General features: G+C 35.6%; 1 non-coding gene across 1 annotated transcript; it reads right to left on the bottom strand.

Annotated features, from left to right (window-relative positions):
* Positions 1–6,398: 6,398 nt before the first annotated feature.
* On the bottom strand, positions 6,399–6,562 carry LOC142461782 (U1 spliceosomal RNA). The gene has a single exon (XR_012786979.1). It is a non-coding gene; the product is annotated as a U1 spliceosomal RNA (small nuclear RNA).
* Between the last annotated feature and the right edge of the window lie 589 nt (positions 6,563–7,151).

The following is a 7,151-nucleotide window of genomic DNA, read 5'->3' as shown; positions in this document are numbered from 1 at the left end:
TGACAGAACCAAAAGAAAATTAGGAAGACCTATTTCTTATAGACATCAGGGTAAATTAAAATTGCATAAAAATACACCTTAACTGTAAAAGAAACACAAGTTCATTATTTTACATTTTGAAGGTCAGGCATCTAATAGTTTGACTGAGTTAAAATTACGATGTCTCCAGATGTATGTCTGGAGGATCTACGGAAGATCTATATCCCTTGATGTTTCTCTGATTCTAGACGCCATGTGCACTTAGTGGTACCAGCCTTCATTTTCAGATTCAGCAGCACAGCACTGTCAATTCGCTAATATTTTTACTCTCATTTCATAAGAAACATTTTCTTCTACAAGAACCATATCAATTTTACACGAGACCTTCCTGGATTATCCAGGACAATTGTTGCATCTTTAATTTAATCACATCTGTAAAGTTTTTGCATCAACAACCTAAGATAACATATTCACAGGTCCAGGGGATTAGGACAAGGATTTATTTGTGGCCCATTATTCTGCATACTACATTCACTTATGTTGCAAAATTCATTAAGGCAACCTAAACTGAAGCCATTAAGTATTATTGACTGCATATAACTTAATGAGTAAGAATTATTGATCTCTTTATGATTTTGTATTATATAGTGCCCATGGGAATAATTGTTTAAAATTAAAACCTGAAAATTTTATGGTGCAATAAAACTGTGTGTAATTATTCTTAGAGACTGACCAACTTATGCAAAATTGCTGAAGAAATAATAATAGATGTTGTATTATCACTACACAAAAGTAAATTTACAAAGGGTAGGGATAGAATAGCAGCCATCCTGTTCCCTAAAGTGTCTCCTAACCAACTTGGATTTAAAATTTTTTTAAATGAGTAGGTCAAATTATAATAACTCAATAATGATATGTGTATATTAATTTAGAGTTTTTAATGATGTATATATATCACACACATATTAACAATGACTTTTGTCTCACAAATAAAGCCATAATCAACAATAATTTTGTAATTTTAAATAACGGAATTCAGGTTATTAGACAACTATCAGTCATAATACTCCATCTAATATACTTAGTACAAGACATTGTACAACCTATGAAATTTTGCGGCATTTTCCAGAGATGTTTTAAGTAAAAATAATGGATGAATAAAAATTTGAGAAAAGGAATAAAATATTTCTTGTAATTTGATTTAAATCTTTTTAACCTTGAGACATATAAAATAAGATCTATTATAGTTGAATTGAAAAGTGGGAAACATATTTTGAATCAAAACTTGAGAAAGAGGAAATGTGTGAGATACTTACTTGAGACATTCAGATAATTTAGTTAAAATGGATAGCTGGTACAGCATCTATTTTGTTCAACTGTTTTGTAGCTATTGAAAGAAAAGAACATCTTACATCTAATTTATATATATAACTTGTCTTGATATAGATTTAAGATCAGTTAATTAACAGTCAAACATTTTTCTAAAGAAAATATCACCTACAACCCAATGAATATTGTTCAGAATTGGTAAACTCTTCTTTAACATGGGTGTGGTGGGCCAAGCAAACTAGAGAAACAAATCCAGTGACAGTCATATCTGTGTAAGAAAGAGGTTTCTATCAAGAAGTGATTATATAGCAAGAAAACATCCCAGTTCAGTCCAACTCAAGTCCATAATTCTGATACTAGTCCATAAGTCCCTGTTCGGACTCATATCATCAAAAGAAATGATGCAGAATGTGGAAGATCACAGCCTGGTGGGAGCCAAGTCATGTGGACCCAAGGCAGGGAACGCATCATGGCCTCTAGCAGCAAGCAGGGTGAGCCAGCAGGAAGGTGCTGGTGGAGAGAGAGAGTTTCCCAATGGCCTGCTGATTAAAGAGTCATTCCCACCTTGAGGCACCAACAGCCTGTGACCAGAATGACAGATTGAATACTACCTCTACACTTTTATATATCTTCAAGTTACATGAAATTATGTAACTCCCACAGACCACCCCTTGTCAATGGAACACCTTTATATGATTCTTAAACCATACACAATTTTTAAAAAACAAAGACAATAGTAAAATCATATTTGTGCCCAACAGGATAAAACTCAAAATCTGCCAGCTTCATTTGGGCAAAATATTCTAAAAGCAAACAAAACAAATATATTGTATGCTTAAAATTTGCAATTATATAAGCACCTACATTATAATCCTATATTCCTACCAAAATATTCTCCCATCCATAAAAGTTTTAAACCAGCCACTTCATGGTATCCCCCACCCCTATTTTGGTTATCCAATTTCTATACTGCCCATTCATTTCAACCCAGTGATATGAGACAAGAGTGTTCTTTGATGTGAAGAATCTTCATTCCAGTTGGAACCCTGTGATTCTGCATCCATAGGCAAAGCCAAATAAGGGTGGGCCATCCATAAAGTCAGCAGCCATGTGCACCAATTCACAGGCTCAAAAATCTTATCTTCCTCTGTTCAGGTTCTGGGCAACACAATGTGTACCGCCTCACGTAGCCTCAGCAGAGTTCCCAAAGCCTGCCTGGCCTTTCCACAGTGGACCTTTCACATGTTCTCAACAATCCTAGCACTCGTGAGTGATCCCCTAGTGAGCATTTCAGCCTACCTCCATGGTCTCTTTAACGTTTAGCCCTAGAGAGGAGAGTCCTTTTATGACTCCAGATTTTTCCAGCTTCAGGAGTAAACGTCCATTTCAAAATTCAAGAAAGGTCAAAATGGCTCCTTTTATTTATTTATTTTTCCCCAGTCTGCCAAATGCTCTCTCAGAAAGTCTTTTCAAATGCAAATGTTTGTAGCACTCAGGGCCCTGGGTAGGGCTTACCTTTTCTAAGTATTCTGTGAAGGCATTTCCTCCTAACACCTTCAGCAGATCCAATTTAAAGGCTGAAGGCAATGGGCTTTCAAACTCTCCATTCATACTTCTTAATAATAATTCTATCACATATTATATCAATAACAATAGGTAGAAGAAATCCATATAATTCTAGTACAGCCAGATCCAATACACAATTCTTAGAAGAGTAAAATTCAATCTATTCTTATCTATACTATCCCACGCATATTCAAAATGACCTTAACCTCAAGCTGTATTAGTCAGGGTCAAGCCTTCTGCCAACCATTTTGACTAGGAAGTATGGCCTCAGAGAAGTTCTAGGGCTATTTTCCCCATTGAGCTCAAAATTTTTATGCACTTTCATTGCTGTGAGAAAATAATCAGGCGAATTATGCTGTGGAATTTCTTTTCATCATGGTAATGCCATCTTTTCATTTTTCCAGAAAGCAAGGATAGTCCTAAATATTATGTTAGGAACTTAACCTCTTTTACAGTATATCCCTAATCATATCCCCTCAGTTTTCTTTTATTTAAAAAACTCAAAGAACTTTGAAAAGCAACATGATTCGAGTCCTTCAACCGAAATTGCCATTGTGATATGGTATAAATAAAAGAGCACAGAATTCTTTGGAGAATAGTTAAAGAGATGAATATTTTTTTCAAAAGTGCACAGACCTACATGATATGTTCTTAAAATTATTTGTCCTATCATCCCCTTTTCAGAAAATAAAAATTTGCATAGTGCCCCCTGAAGCAACAAATGAAAGCTTTTGTATGATAGCCATATTTTGGGATAAAGTGGAGGTATCACCCACTTTAGGAAACACTGACATGATGCAGGATATGCTGTGGGGTCAACGATGTTTGCTTCTGAGGTAAATGGGACAGGGCCACCACCTGCCACTGTTCAAGGCCCATGAGAAGTGCTGACGGCTCAACCGTGGAAACTGATGAAGCAGTAGCTAACCTCTCTCTCTGCCTGAGATCAAGAAGACACTCTGCTTCTTGTTCCCTGGCAACCTGCAGAAGAGCAGCTATCTGCAAAATCTCAGTTAGTTCATGTCCCCGGCTTTAACCGACCCTCCTGTCTGTCAACAGTTTGGCTGGTGTATTAATGCTTATCTTTATACCCTCAGTAATTGTTTATCTTTATACCCTCAGTAATTTCCTTCTGGAAACAAGTCACCAGATGCAGGCTACATGACAGGGAGTGCTTATAAACCTGCCTTGATTGAAGTTTCTGCCTATGGAGCATCTATGCTACAGGGTCCCCTGGGCCCAACTGCGTCTATCCTCTTTCTTACTTAGAAATATTCTAATGGCAGATCATGCCCTCTCAAACCTACTCATTTTGAAAGACATGAGCTGGGCTTCATTAGATCTTACAATATGTGGCAAAACCAATACTTTCATACTTGCATGTGTGTTTCCAATGGCTATGTAATAATTAAAAATAGTTTTGAAGTTTATTTTTCTTTACTTTTAGAGCATATTCTATTCGTAGGTTGTTTATTTAATCATTCCCAGGTCAAATTTGGGGCAGAGAATATTGAGAGTACCATGAACTAGTAAAAGGACAAATTTATCCATCTTGGAAGAAGTACGGCCAGAGTGCTCCTTAGAGGAAAGAATGGTGAGACTTCATTTTACAGACTTTGGACATGTTGTCAGAAGAAACCAGTCCCTGGAGAGAAAAGGCATACATGATATGGATGGACACAGATGGTACAGCAATAAGCTCAAGCATAGGAGGCGCCGTGAGGGTGACACAGGACCGGGCAATGTTTTTGTTCTGTTGTGCAGAAGATTGCTATGGACTGGAACCAACTGATGCTAAGAGCAACAAGGTGAAGTTCAAGATACAAAATTGGGTTGCTCTATCCCTTGGGTCTCTCTGAGTCAGAATCCACTTAGTGTTAGTGAGTTTACTACTTTTCTTTACCTAGTTATATAACTAGAATTTCCTAATTGTTTCCACAAATAGCATATCATTTTATTATTACAACCTGTCTCTGGGGAAAAAAAGTTTTTAAAAGAATTTGGATTCAGTAGAATGAGGTCAAATTTATGTTTGGTGTTTATTTATCAGTTTTCTAAATTGGCTACATATTTAGCCTTTTCTAATCTTCAATTTCTTTATTGATAATATGAAACTTATAATGTCTATCCTATTTTCCCTTAGGTATTTGTAAGGCATTAGTTGGTGAGTTTTATTAGGTATTATTTCATTATAATGTAAAATTTCAGTAACAATTATTACCGTGGTATGAGAAATCTAGATTCATCTATATTAGAGAAGTAGCCCATATATTTTGTAAAAGTGAATTCATATGTAATAAAATCAAATTACCTATTGCCATGAAGTATATCTTGACTCATAGTGTGACCTTACAGGACAGAGTAGGACTATGCCATAGGGTTTCCGAGCCTGTAAAGCTTAAGGAAACCTCTGAAGCAGCTCCAGGCCATGTGGTGCTTATGAGGCAGAATAGACGAGACAGCAGTGCGTTACATACATACAGATATGAACTGTCACATTTTTTTTTCCTTTAGAAGAGTTGGTACCTTTAGATTGTGAACCTTTTCAGTTAGCTTAAGCATCGTGATACCAGCGCTCCTCACATACTTAATAATGTAATAAAATGGTATTTTTAATTAAGAAAAATTATAATATAGAAGATTATAGTAAAGCTTCGCATTTTGTTGATATGCTGTGGGTGTATTTGGTTTGTATTCTTGCTTTTGCTTTTTACTTTTATTTTATTAATTTATTTCTTTCCTTTTCTCTCTTCACTCTTTTGTTTCCTTTTAAATTGGCAACAAAAAAAAAAGAAAGGGAAAGATCATTCATGAGATACAAAGAAGAAACGATTTGAACTCTTATTTATTGATGACAGGGTGAGACCTCCAGCTGGTAAATGTGATTGCTCCACGAAAAAAGTGTGGTTCCTCTCCTGAAATGAGTGGCAGGGTGGTCAGGAGGGAATCGCTTACACCAATAGCTCCTGGGCTGCACACATATCATAGTGGAAAAGAGCAGAACTTACTAAGAGGCTATTTCAGAATGGGTATTATCTTGGCAGGAAAATATATCTGTTTGAGAAGGGAGTGTCATCTCATTAGTATTATTCAGACACACCTTTGTTTCCTTATTATATTTAGGTTGAATCATACATTAGATGCTTTGCTTAGTTTTCCTCACTCACTGTTCTTTAATTACATTAATAATTTTCTAAAGTGCTATAATCTTTGGGAAACATAGTACGTGAGTTGAGCACAAGTAATCTACCAAATTTTTAAGTATTAATATTTTGCTTCATATATTTGTTCCATTTCATTGTCTTTTCATCAGTAGGATGAAGGTTGTATGCATGAAAAATTAAGATATTTCTAGTTTCAAAAGCTTGTATCTTGGATTAATTTTGAAGAGGATAATGGCGTAAAAAAGAATTAAACTGCAGTGTCAATTAAAATCTATCATGTAAGCACATTATCAAATATATTGCTCATTTTGATTGGCACAAATAACTCAAATTTATAATAATGGAAGTATTATTTTTCCACAGGGGAGAGCACGAACGCAGACCCCCACTACCACAAATCGTGCAGTCGAGTTTCCGGCATTTGGGGAAATTGCAGGGGTCAGCACATCCGGAGTGCAACGGATGAGCCTTGCCCTGGGAAAACCACCTTCGTGATCATGGTCTCTCCCCTGCCAGGTAAGTCTCATGGAAGTGTTTTTAAAGAAATGTTTCAAATATGTTTGCAATAAGTCCACGTTTACTTTGTAAATATTTATTGTGCTGCTGTTTGTTTACTGCTCTTTGATAGACTGTGAATGGTGGAATTTAGATTGATAACAAAGTTAAGTTTGGTCATTTTGTAGTGGTACACTGGCCAGTGGCAAAGTTGTTGAGCTTTACCTAACCTGTATAAAAAGAAAGAAATAGAAGAAAGTTTCAGTTCTAATGAGAAATCACTATTAAGTCTAAATGAATATATTGTTCACTAATCAATTTCTCATTACTATTTGCACATGAAAACCACTGTAGTGCATTTTAGCTATTGTGTGTGCTTGTGTCTCAAAAATATTATGAGTTTCACAAGATGATTGCTGTTATTCACATATTTATTGTCATTGCCTAGAATATATTGTATTTCTACACATATAAAGCACACATTATGTGTTCTTGCATACCACAGGCCCCCATTTGTTGTTTTTATAATTCAATATGTTGTTGTTGTTGTTGTTAGATGCCTTCAAGTTTCCTCACTTGAAGGGACCTTATTTTCAATAGAACAAAATATTGCCTGGT

This window comes from Tenrec ecaudatus, chromosome 11 (genome assembly GCF_050624435.1).
Source record: "Tenrec ecaudatus isolate mTenEca1 chromosome 11, mTenEca1.hap1, whole genome shotgun sequence".
In the NCBI taxonomy this organism is placed as follows: domain Eukaryota; kingdom Metazoa; phylum Chordata; class Mammalia; order Afrosoricida; family Tenrecidae; genus Tenrec; species Tenrec ecaudatus.
Note: the sequence above shows the minus strand (reverse complement) of the source record. Positions and strands in the feature narration are given on the sequence as shown.